This window comes from Rhinolophus sinicus, linkage group LG03 (genome assembly GCF_036562045.2).
Source record: "Rhinolophus sinicus isolate RSC01 linkage group LG03, ASM3656204v1, whole genome shotgun sequence".
Taxonomy (NCBI): Eukaryota; Metazoa; Chordata; class Mammalia; order Chiroptera; family Rhinolophidae; genus Rhinolophus; species Rhinolophus sinicus.
This window is the reverse complement of record NC_133753.1, coordinates 172915248-172928184: the sequence shown is the minus strand read 5'-3', so window position 1 is coordinate 172928184 and position 12937 is coordinate 172915248. Positions and strand designations below refer to the sequence as shown.

Genomic DNA, 12937 nt, shown 5'->3' with positions numbered 1-12937 from the left:
GGCCAACATTCCATTCCAACCAACATAAAAACTGTATATTGGAACCCTTAAAAAGTCCCAGACTTTTTCATCCTGCCCTAGGGTTAGCACAGAGAAGTAGAAGATAATTGAGGTCCAGTCTGGGATGGACCCAGAAAGCCTCTCTATCACTCAGTAGCCACTGATAAAACATGACTATCATCTTTATAATTTATAATTAATGTTTTGCACAAGAATAAACATTGGACAAATAAATTCTGCTTATGCACTGAAAGAACACTAAGTTCCTTCATTTAACCACCTGAAGATAAGATGGTTAGATAAGTCAGATAAGGAACGATATGTCAAGTCAAGTAATTGCTGCAGAAATTTTTCAACCTTAATATATTAATTTTAGATCTCTTACTTTATCTACAAATTGCACATTTGGATTAAAATTATTTAGCCAATTTAGTCAATTATTTTGGCTGACTTTTTCCCTGATTATTGTTTAAAAGTGTCAAAAATAGTAAAATCCATGGGCTTTAGCTCTACTATTGTTGGTAACACCTAATTACATATTCAAAATTGGTCCACATTCTTAGACATAGGTAAATAAAGTTAGTTCTTCCACAAATGATGAAACGATATAAACTAAAAGAGAAGCAGTATAAAAATTCAAATATGCAAGACGTGAAAGTCTGGTTTCTGACCAAGCTTCAAATACATACATATACATATATATGCATATATGTATATGCATATATACATATATATGTAAATATAAATCAAGGAAACCAACTAAACAGTTGTTATGGAAACATGTTTGAATCACTGAAAGTAAATTAAAGATCCTTCCTACTTGCCAAACATTACCACTCAGACTTCACTGCACAATATAAGCCTGTGCAAATCAACATCATAAAACAATATGTCAATATATCGAATGCAGCACCACGGTAGACCTCAAAGATAGTGCAAACCACTGAATAATAGGAGAGTCCCCACTGGTAGTTGATTATGAAGTCCTTTACCGGAAGAATCCAATCTTTAACCCATCTTAAATTCATTCATTTATTCAACAAATATTTATTAAGCAAGTGGGGTTTGAAACTCGTGGAAGTCAAAGATGAACAACATTTTGATATATAACCCAGCTCAGAATTTAGAAAAGAAAATCCAGACCACGTCTGTTTTGAAAGCAATAGGTAGATAAGGAAACGAAAATAAAAACATCCATGTTTAACTGGGGTAGATGTCACAACTGGGCAAAGGCTGAATGTATACAGGGTTGATTCAACTGGAAAAAGAAACAAACACAAAATGTAAACATTGTTCTAACAGATTAAATCTAAGTTTCAGGGGTTGAATAGGAAATGTAAGCAGTAATTTCATCACTGCTAAACAGGAACTACATGATCAAGGAGAAACAAAAACCTGTCCAGAAACAATGATAAGTACTATTTTGAATGTAAGGGGAAAAATAAATGGGGTCCTGAGTCTAAAGAATATTTGGGCACCCACTGAGAACACCAATCATAGTATCATCACAGATGATGAATGCTTCCCTGAGTAAGCATTAAGACAGCTCAGTAATAAAGTATATGAATCCCACCCCATTTCTTACCCCAAGAGACAATACCCGACAGGGCCAACACAGAATATGCAACACATTAGGTGAGACTTGTCAAAATACAAAGTAATATGGAATAACAATAGGTTTGGGTCATTATAGTCTTGTGTAAATCAAATGAATAAAAGTTGCCTGTTTAGCTCTGGAAATGTGAAGGAATGAGGCGTACATGGCAATGCAACTTACTTTCCTAGTTGCAAATAAAAGACTCTGGAAGAGTTCTTTAGCTATTAGCACCCTGAACTTCTATCTCCCAGCTCCAAAATCATGGCAGTTGACTAATTTCTTAAATAATTCCACAAAAACAATTCAGAGCTACTCATTCACTTTTATCTGCTTTCATGTTTTCCCAACTCTTCACCCTAAAGAGACGTCATATATCACGGGTAAGGGCATAAACTCTGAAGTTGGACGGCCAGCCCTGCTGGCATAACCTTAGAAGAGTTAATATTGCTAAACTTCATTTCCTCATCCATAAAAAGAAGAAGACAGCAGGAAACTACCACTAGGAATTGTGGGGCTTTAAAAAGGCTACCACATGGTAAGAGTTCAATAACCTTGGCAGTGAGGAGCATATGTTCTTAGCAAAGGGAAATCATTGGCCTGAAGAGAGAGAACAGTCAGCATAGCATTTTCAATATTTCATTGTTCTTTTTCTTAGGCTACTTCTTAAACAAATTCCCACCTTGATATGTACGTACTATTTAGTTCATCTATACTGCGTGGCTTCAGAGCAGTCCTGTGGGGTCTCTCTGAATGTCTCCTTTCACCTGGGTGAATGCACAGATCTACAAGGATTACGTCCCCATTTCCTTCATAAGTTAGGCTCAGAGTTAGTCAGTTCTCATTCTAGCACTTCCTTTAATGTCGAAGGAAGTCAGATTCCACAACCGAATTCTCACCTCCAACACCATCCAATGGGCCATGGACACTCAGGGTACTACCCTGTGCAGCCTGGCTGAGGGAGCGAAGTGAAGCAACAAGTGAGAAAAATTATTTGGACAGTAGTGTCAAGAGCAGCAAAGGCTTCTAGACCCAAGTGGCCCTGGTGGCCATGGTTAACTTGGTTTCCTTCTATACCAACCAGTTCCTGGACAATAAATTATTCCTGAATGCATAAGGGAGAACACTTACAGGGCACCTTAGTGATTCCTTAATGCATGCCTAGAATGCATTCATTATGTTTGGTGTACAATAATTAAATCTTCTAATTATCAAGCCAAGGATAACTATCAAAGTAAAATAATCACCACCACTACCCTAATAAAAAGTCTTTTTACATGAGAAAAAAATAAAACAGTAACAGGAAGCAGAGTTATCATTCCTGACATCTTGGGTACCTTTGACCAGGATCTTTCATCTCTTTGGCCCAAAGCCCCAGTACACCATGGGTTGGATAAAGATTCCTAGGACCATTGTTATGGCCTGCATTGTTAGTGCTTAGAATACAGAACCCATGGAGTCCTGGGTCCCTCTAAACCAAGATTGTGATGCATCATGAAAATATGCCCTATTGGTGGAATTGGTCCAATGGACCCTATACACTGAGGCTTTCTTTTGGGGGCCTCCTATGCCAAGGGCTGAAGGACCATTTGATGGCCTATGAATCTACCCTGTTTCTTCCTTACCCCAACCTTCCACTTTTAGCCCCAGTAATGCTGGAAATTGCTGTAAAGAACATTATATGCCCCAAAGAGAACTAACTTGAAGCAAGCATTTTACAAATGTGCATCTTTTTTAAATCTGGCTGTCTTTTAAGAATTGTCAGAGTTAGAATTAAAATAAAGCACAAGTATGGCTACCTAGACATCATAAACCATACTCCAATAGTAGAAGAATGTGTATGCTATTATAATAAGACAAATGCCCATTTATCAGGCAAAGACTAATTGAAGTGTATGGGTCCCAAAAGGAGATAGATTCATTTCCCTGAGCTATTTCTCCCAGAAAAGAAAAAATATGCATTTCAAATGTTTATGTACTCTTTCAATAACAACACCATGCATCCATATTCTCTGATAGCTATTGTTATATGCTGGTAAGACTACTATGTGTATTTTGTTTGTGGATAACCATAGACCAAGGAGAACATATACCTGACAACCAGTTAATGTGGAAAGCAAAGCTACTCTCCAGAGCAACAGGGAATGCTCACTAAAATAATCTGCAAAAGAAGACCAATCTTGTTATTCTGGTGGGTCTGAAAATTTTCAATGCATAAAAAATCACCTAGGAATCTAAAACTACAGATTCCCAGGGCCCCACCCCCTTGAAGATGCCTGAGGAGTAAAACACAGGAATTTCCATTTGTAACAAGTATTCCAGGAATATGAGAGATAAATGGGTTAGAAATAGGACCTGCAGACAAGGTCCAAAAATGTAAGTTATTTAGAAAAACAGAGATCGGATTTCGTTGTTTTCAAGTCTGTATATACAGATTATAGATATAGATATAGATAATAACGGAACAATTTTCTATTTTCATTAATCTGGACGACTTTGAATTACAACAGAAGATATTAAGATAAGACAGTCTAATTGAACATTATGTTACTTGGAGATAACAATAAAGAACGGGCGTTATAAATATTTCTTCTGGAGGAATTATAAAAATACAGTATCAGAAGTTCTTTCTGAGTGCTTCTAAGAGCAGGGCTGTCTAGAAGCAGGAAAGACAAGCAGACTGCCTAGAAAGCTTTATCATCTGATTCCACCATTATTTTATGAAAGGAAAATGCACCTTTCCAAGGACTTATGATGTTACTGTAAAACTGCTCTCACACGTTGGCCACGTGACCCAACACTGTTTACAAGGGTTTGTCCTGCTCTTGCCAATCATTTATGCCCTCACATAGGTAAACAAGGTACAAAAGAAACAATGCCGAATGAGTTCTGAAGAAAACTGGTTTTGTTTAATGAGATGCTACCTGAGGGGAACAAAACTGGCTTTTAAGTGTACTCCTGCTGTTCTTAAACCCAGCATGAAAGAGACTCAGAATTCTCTATTTCCAGGAAACACATGCAGCCCATCCATGCAAAAGAACAAAGAAGTGGAGAAGGAGGAGTGGGGCGGGGGTGGGGCAGAGGAGGAGAAGGGGGTTAGAAGGATCTTCAGTGTGAGTAAACCATATTTTCACACATGTTTGCATGACTATTGTGTAAGAATATGATAACTTTGAGAATGGGGCATAAAAATATATTCATTTTCTTCTGACTGCCATATAGAAAAATTTGTAAAAATTATATTCGTTTCCAATATGTTTTATTAGTATAGAGTTTCTCAAAATTGGCACCACTGACATTTTGGGTCAGATAATTCTTTGTTGAGGAGGCTGCCCTGTGCATTGTAAAATGTTTAGCAGCACCCCTGGTTCTACCAACTAGATGTCAAAAACACTTCCCCGATTTCCAGTTGTGGCAATCAAAAACGTCTCCAGATATAGTCCCTGGGGTACAGAATCTCTCCCAGCTGAGAACCACAGTACTAGAGCAGTAATTCAGAGTGGTAATTTTATAACCTACTTTCAATTGCTCAAAATAACTATACTCCACTATAGACTAGAATTTACCTATTCCTGAAATGCCCTAATTAGTATGATTTCTGAGTCTCTTTCTCTGTCTTGTTTTTCAAACATAGCAGTATACTGGCAAAAATGGGCAAGCTTTCAGCAGTGGTCATGAGTAGAGCAGACAAAACCGAAAGAAAATTATCACAGATCATAACGCACTACAGGAACTTCAAAGGGAGAAAAACTGGGATAAAACCAGCATGCTCTCAGGTACCCCACAGCTTATCCACAACCAAGTGGCCACAGAAAGGGGCCATAGTCGTAGCTCTGCCACTACCTGCCCTTTGTCTGGACTGATCCTCTTCTGTACCCAGGCCTGAATGTACATAAAGGTGGGGTGTAAGCATTGTTTGTTTTGGTTGTCACCTTGGTAACCTGGTGTCCTCAAGTCATAAGCTTTGGAGTCACACTAACAGAAGTTCATACTCCAGTTCTGCCACTTACCAGCTCTGTGAGCCTCAACAAATTACTTAACTTATTTAAGTCTCTGTTTCCTCATCTATAAGGTGAGAATAATAAAATCAACTCCACAGTGTATGGTAAGGAGAGAATGAATTAATGTAGTAAAACCCAGGTACAATGTAAGCACTCAATGAATTCTAAGTTTTTCCTGTTGTTTTTGTTCTGGCTTTTGCTACTTCTGAAACACTGACATTATGGCTATGGCTATGGCTATGGCTATGGCTATGGCTATGGCTATGGCTATGGTTATGGTCATGGTTATGGTTATACCATTGGATCCTAAAGTTCTTAGACTCTAACGAGCTCAGGAATTCCAGCCCAAGGACCACTGCTTCAGCCCCACTCCTTTTTTCTTTCACATCTAAGAAATCCCTACAATCTTCTAACAACTTCAATGAGTGAATTCATAGTAAAGTGTTATCATCATTGTTACTATCATTACCAAGTTTATGAATATCTTTAAAAGAGTGCCCTCTATGTCTTAAATTGAAGCCATAATAATACTAATGATGGGAATTGTAGGCACTCCAATAGATTCAAGACCATAATTTGGGGGTTTGGAGGATCTTATCAGTTGTTCTTCTTTCACACTTGCAAGGGGCCACTAAAGATTTAGCATAATCAGCTCTCCTAGCATCACCCACTTCAGTTAGTTCTGGGGAAAGAGGGTGAACACGCAAACCGGGACAGAGAAGTTGGCTGGTGATAACATATAGTTGTGAACTTCCAGTTTCAACACCCACTTTGATTTGAAAATGAACATCTGAAACATTCTTCACCATTTTAATTTTTCTTGAATCTACAATCAAAATTGGCAGTAAGAGAACTCAGGGGATTTTAGCTGCACATTCTCCTTCCATCTCACATGTAAAACTGTGCTGTCACTGAATTCAAGCATGTAAGTGATCTAAAAAGTACTAAATAAGGAAAATTAACTGTTGAGACTATTGTCTTATATATGATTGCCTGTTTTAAGATGAGAAAAGCCATATGGACAGAAAATATATTTCAAACACAGTTTTCATAAGGAAAACCATAATTACAAGAGCAAACAGGAAATTAAAATCAACTATAAATATATATCTCTAAACATCCTGCATTTTTTTCTTTATTCAGGAAATCAAATGATGCTGAATGACAAAGATTAAAACTCTCACAAGTGTACAGCACTGACTTAGAAGACTATTTCAAAAGATGCTATTGTCAGGAGGATTGATTTGAAAAAAAATTGCAGTGAAGAACTAATTACCAGGAAGAGCAAACCCATTGTGGCCAATGCTTTTTTGTCTCCAGAATTTTCTTTTCATAGAATTCTATGAATATGGGTGGGTTTGAGAGATAACCTACTAGCTAATTACAGTGGATTCCATAATGCAATGAGAAAAACACAGGATTGATAGTGAGAAACACGGTCCCTGCTTGGTTGTGTGATTATGAGCAAAAAATCTTAAGCCTTAACTTTCTGGGAACCGAGAATAATTATATTAAATGACGAGGTTGCCCTGAAGATTAAATGAGAAAATGTACAACTAAAACACCTGGTCTAGATAACACTACTCACATGTTGATTTTTTTCATTATTCCATTTGTATTTTTTAAAACTCTTGAATTTGGATGAATAGTAAGATGATCAAAAGATGTAAAAGACTTCAATAATACATTATTTCTGTAAAACTAATGACATGATGACTTACAATCTGATCAATGTGGCGGGCAGATTTATAAGGAAACTCAAAAGGAACAAATAGGCTGGCATTAACACACAGCAGATAATGTCTATTAAATCTGTTTGGTTAATGACACAGGGTTCATTCATTCAGCTAATATTTATTGAGTATGAACTATGCTTCATGCACTCTGTTCGATGTGGACAGAGAATATTGAGTAAAATAGGGCTCCTACACTAACAACTTAGAATCTAGTGCAAATAAAAGTCATTGAAAAAAATTCATAATTCCACGTATGCAGTAGTTTATTTAGGAGATGACCCTAGGAATCATGTGGGGGCTGGGGAAGTGAGACAGTGAAGGGAGAAAACCCAATAAGGAGTCCATCAACTAGCCAGCTATCTCTGCGGTACTCAACTATCCCAGTTTATAGAGGATTGAGGGCATTCCCAGGACCCAGGACTTCCCAAGCTAAAACTGGGACAGTTCTAGGAAATCTGGAATCAGCTGATCACCCTAACTATGGGCAACTGGGTCTCAATTATTCTGGAGACCTTCAGAGTGGCTGTGTGAGATAATTTACAATTGTCTCAGTGAAAGGCAAGGAAGTAGAGTATTTATCCACCAACCCTCAATGCTTGCCGATGACTCCAAGGCATTATCTTTCAGTTACGCCCCATCAGACCTGTGCAGTGACAAAGCATACTCCTGTGTCCAGAGAATGCCTTCTGGAAGAAAGACGCAGGAAGATGTCGGCGTGTCTAAGATATGTCTGCAGGCAAACTCTGGGGTCAGCCAAGGGGACATGGGTGGGTCACCAACACCATCTAATACATGATTATTTTTCCCCAATCTGACAGGCAAAAGGATGATCTCACTGTTGTTTTCATTTGGATTCCATAATTAGTGGGGCGTTTAGACATAACTTCATTTTGTATCCCTTTCTGAAACGAGTTTTTGGGCATTTAAAGATAGATTTAGAGTAGGTTATTTTCTTGGCCTGGGACAACTGAATTCCATAATAGAAAACTATAAAAAAATTTCACTCAATTTACCTAGAGTATGTTGTGGTGGAGGTAGAGGTGGGCAGAAGAGTAAACTTATGTGAGCCAAGGTGAGAACTGACAATTTAATCATAGTGTTCCCAGTGGCACAAGACTTGGTTCACTTCCCTTTACCTTTAAAGCAGAATTGAGATCCCTGAGTTCTGAAAGTCACGTTTTTAGGTTCCCAGAGAGTTATTTTTCGGTCATGACTCATACCTGTGTCTCCTCCTACATACACGTTGACTCTCAGGTATATTTTCAGATCATTCCCCATAAGCCTGTAAACTGTTGTGGGTATGCACTGCCTCCTTTCACTTCTGCTGTGACCACAGCTGTCCATTTCTATTTTCTTTAAGCCTTACTCACTGCAGCCTATTTTGAATTGGATGCTAGCTCACTAGTGGAAAACCAGGATGTTTAATTGAGCTCTCAGAGCAGGCATTACTGCAACCTAACACACTCAAATCTCTTGTGTAACTTAAAACCCATGACATTGCTTAGCCTAGAAGCTACACTCTGGAGGGTTTCACCAGATCATAATAAGAACATGAGCTTTTTACATTCATAAGATAACTAAACCATTTATTTAAACTTTATATTTTGTCATTTTATTTATGAAGCTCTTGAACGTTTCTCCAACTACCTAAGCCCCATCATTATTAATCTTACCTAGTTTCATGCATTCCATCTCACCACATTTCTCAGCACATATGTTATGGTCTTTTGACAAGCTTATCCTTCAATCATAATTATAAACTGACAGTACCTTAGAACTGTGAGCTTCTGATGATTTTATTACTGATCAGGAAGCAATCTATTTAGTTGCTCTTTCATAAACTATAATAATTGCTTAGACTTTCCATGCTACTTATCATCTTGCCCCTATTTCAATGAGTAAACCAGCTCTCAATTCACAAATATAGCAACTAAGATTCTAAGATATTAAGTGACTTACCTGAGGTCACATAACTCATGGCCAATGCCAGAAGTCCTCTTCCTAGGCTACTTGTCTTTCGTGTACATCATCCATCTTCTTGCTTCTCTGGAAAGAAGAGAACATGGTCAGTCAAGCATCTTCCCTTCACTCCATCTGACTCAGATGATTCAGGATTTTCTTCTGCCACCACCATGCCTCACCCTTCAATCACTCCATTTCAGAGTAATTAAGACTACCTTCTCTGCAAGCCTCTTTTGAGGCATCGACCTCCACAGGCATAATCTTCCAAACATTTGGTACTCATCATGTCCTATCTAAATATTTATTCACCTCTTATAGATAACACATCTGTGTGCACAACTCAAATTCAAGACCCCTGAGAGCACATGTCCTATTCATATAATCCTTTGCATTCCCATCATTCCTAAGTGCTTATCACTGCACATATGCTAGATATTTCACAAATATTTAATGAGAATAATAATAATTTCATGAGCAGAATCAGTTTTTAAACTTATGTTGTGGGTCCCAAAATAAAGTAAATATATGTATAACATATAATTACCTTGTTTATATATTATAAATTATAATATATAATATATATTCATATATTATATAATTATACTTTTATATATTATATGTATATATAAAATGTGCATGTGTATATGTAATATGTATACATATGTACACATGCATAATGTACATTATACATTATAATATATTCACACATACCTATACAGCTTTAATTTTTTATTCTTGAGGAAACTTCAATTATATTTAGTTTTGAAAAAATGAGATATTGCCTCCCAAATACAGTGTTGGCTGTACACAGACCAGAGCGGATTCTTTATAAGTGTGTCTATCTGTAATAAGGCAGGGGACTTGTTTGCTTTTTTCTGTTTTTGTGTTTGTATTTGTTAAAGCAATCACATTACAGTCATGAAGAGATCAATTTGCATTTAGAGAACTGACTTCTGATGTGAAATGCTTTTATTTAATTTACTTCCCAGAGATGGCAAAGACCCTGAACCAGAAGTCAAATTCTCCAACATTTGGGCAATTGATGAAACCCAAAGGCAATTTCTGTTCTCTAGTTCAGGGTCAAAAGAGTACTAGACAAAGGACACCTCTGTGGGATAGTGTCACATCCTACACGACAAGAGCTGTGGAAAGTGAGAAGGGTGGCACAAGGTTAAGAAAGGCAGTATTCAAGAATAGAGTGCAAGTGGGGCCAAGGGTCTCACAGCTGCAAAGGACTGAGAGCCCCGAATCGGGCCAATGAATAGCTTTTCTTGGTTTACAAATGAGGAAGTAAAGCTTGTCAATCTCAAGAACTGTGAATTTCACACAGTATACAAGGAAACTGATTCAAACCAATCACCCTTGCCTGCAGGCAGCCGGAACCGAAAGTCCCAGGATGTCTTTGTAATTGTTGTAAGTACCTCCCCAAGGGACAAAACCTTTATGCTGAAACTTACTGATAAGGTAGATGGAGAACTGATGTTATCACATCATTGAATCTCTTCCCAAGCAGGTTGTGGGAAGGAATATAGCCACAGAGGCAGAAGCTCTCCTTAGCTGGGGGAAGGTGGGGTCTATGACCACCTCTATCAACCCCGTTAGTTCTCCAGATGGCCCCTATGTGACTGTGCCTGTCTTAGGTTGTTCCTCCCTTGAGGAATCTTACCCGTCGTTGACTAACCAGCCATCCTTTGGGGCCAAACAGGGAGACATAAGGTGCAAGCACAAAGGTGAAGCAAAGTCCCTGAAAGGATCCGTCTCACAGACTCTCCTTTTTTTAGGGGCAGATACAAGGGGACAGACGGGTAGGCTGCTGCGTGACAATAGGACAGAGAACAACAAAGCTGAGGAAAGGCAACTCACATTTTCACTCTTGCCCCAAGATGGTAGGAATTTGAAATTCTACCTAAAAAATTTCTCCTTTAAGGTGTATATGGAGATCTTTAAAGTGAGTGATGAAAAAGAGTTAAGAAATAGAACTTAAAGGGAAAAATATTTTATAAAAAGAAGAAAAGAAGAGGAGGTTGTAGCTAAACAAAGGGCAGAGGGTTTTGTGGTTTTTGGGTGTTGTTGTTTGTTTTTTTCAGGTATTTAAAAGTAAGTGATAGTTTTAATGTAACTCTTAGTTAATCTTAGTTTAAATCATCACAGGGAAGTTGGGGATTTTGTATGCAAAGGAGAAACCATGTTAGGAAAAGAGGACATTCTGCTGAGTTGACAAGTTACCTTAAGTGCCCAAAACTAGGATTTCTGCAAAGCAAAGGGTTTGAGCTGCCACTTGGTAGCTGGTACAATGACAATAGAAGGTTGCAAATCTGAGTATGCACAAAATTCCAAAAGTGAAAAATCTTGGCCCAAACTTGTAACCTAAGTCTTCTCCTGTCCTGAGGGAAGGTTAATAATAAGAAGGCAGTGCTTTCCGTGGCCCTGGATGGGTGTCATCTGGGGAGAAAGGCTCCTAGTAGGACATTAGGGGTAACTTACTTGGCGTACATAAAGCCATCTAAGTATCTGTCAAATATTTGGGCCTTTTAAACAAAAACTCATAGATACAGACAACAGTTTAGTGGTTACCAGAGAGTAAGGGGGGAGGGGGTGGTAGAAGAGGGTAAACAGGGTCAAATATATGGTGATGAAAGGAGAACTGACTTTGAGTGGTGAACACACAATGTGATATATGGATGATGTATTACAGAATTGTACACCTGAAAACGATGTAATTTTACTACCAATGTCAACCCAATAAATTTTAATTTAAAAATCTATATATTTGGGCCTTTCAGGGTTTAAAATTGAAAGTAGTCAACAAAAATTATTGAACTTAATGAGTTATGCCCTTTTACAAAACATACGAAACCCTAGAAGGATCTAGACACTAACACTGATAACCATGCCATCTGTTCAGAAGCAAAGAGCTAGAAAGAACAAGAGGGTTGGAAACTGTCACAGAAACCACTGACATATGTGGTCCTGTGGCGTTAGAAAGCAAAATAGAAAAATTCCCATTTGTGAAGACTGGAAACACATGCACATACATATATAGTTAATGAGGGAGCATCAAGCAAGGAAATCTGGTTTCTCTGCTTAAATAGAACTGATGGGGTCTGGCACAATTCCATGCAAGAAGAACGTGCCAAACTTTTCAGTATTCTTTGTGTAAGGGGGCATTAGAAAAAAGAAATTTTCTGGGGCATAATTTGCTTTCTCTATAAAGAAGATCTCAGGACACCTGGGTCCATGAGACTTTCATGGACAATACTCTTACATTCTGCCTCAAATTCTTTGTGGAAGTTAGTAGAGATGAAGCATAATTTTTTTTTTTTAATAATATGGAACTATGAAAGTTAAGCATGGCACAATGGCAAGAAAAAGTATTTAATTCTGTCTTCATACCTGGATTTGAAAAAGAACAGTAACCATCCTGGCCATTGAAGTAACATTTCCAATCCCTATTATCCTTCCCTAGAACTGGACATCAAGGTCTAAAAGCCTAAAAGCTGTCACTGACCTTAGCCTGCCCAAAACATGCAGGAGGCTGGACCTAAGCTGGCTGGGCTATGTTTACATTCTTAGATCAGGTTTGTGATGAGTTAACCCCTGCATTTTATAAGTTATCCCCTGCCTTTTATCATGACTTATCACAT

At 38.0% G+C, this 12937-nt stretch overlaps 1 long non-coding RNA gene across 1 annotated transcript in view; it reads right to left on the bottom strand.

The window, feature by feature from the left end:
• The window catches only part of LOC141570434 (uncharacterized), a 476097-nt gene extending 466719 nt beyond the window's left edge, over nt 1-9378 (bottom strand). The window contains exon 1 of the long non-coding RNA XR_012494439.1: nt 9291-9378. This is a non-coding gene — a long non-coding RNA (uncharacterized LOC141570434). The remainder of the gene's footprint in view (nt 1-9290) is intronic.
• Nucleotides 9379-12937: the final 3559 nt, after the last annotated feature.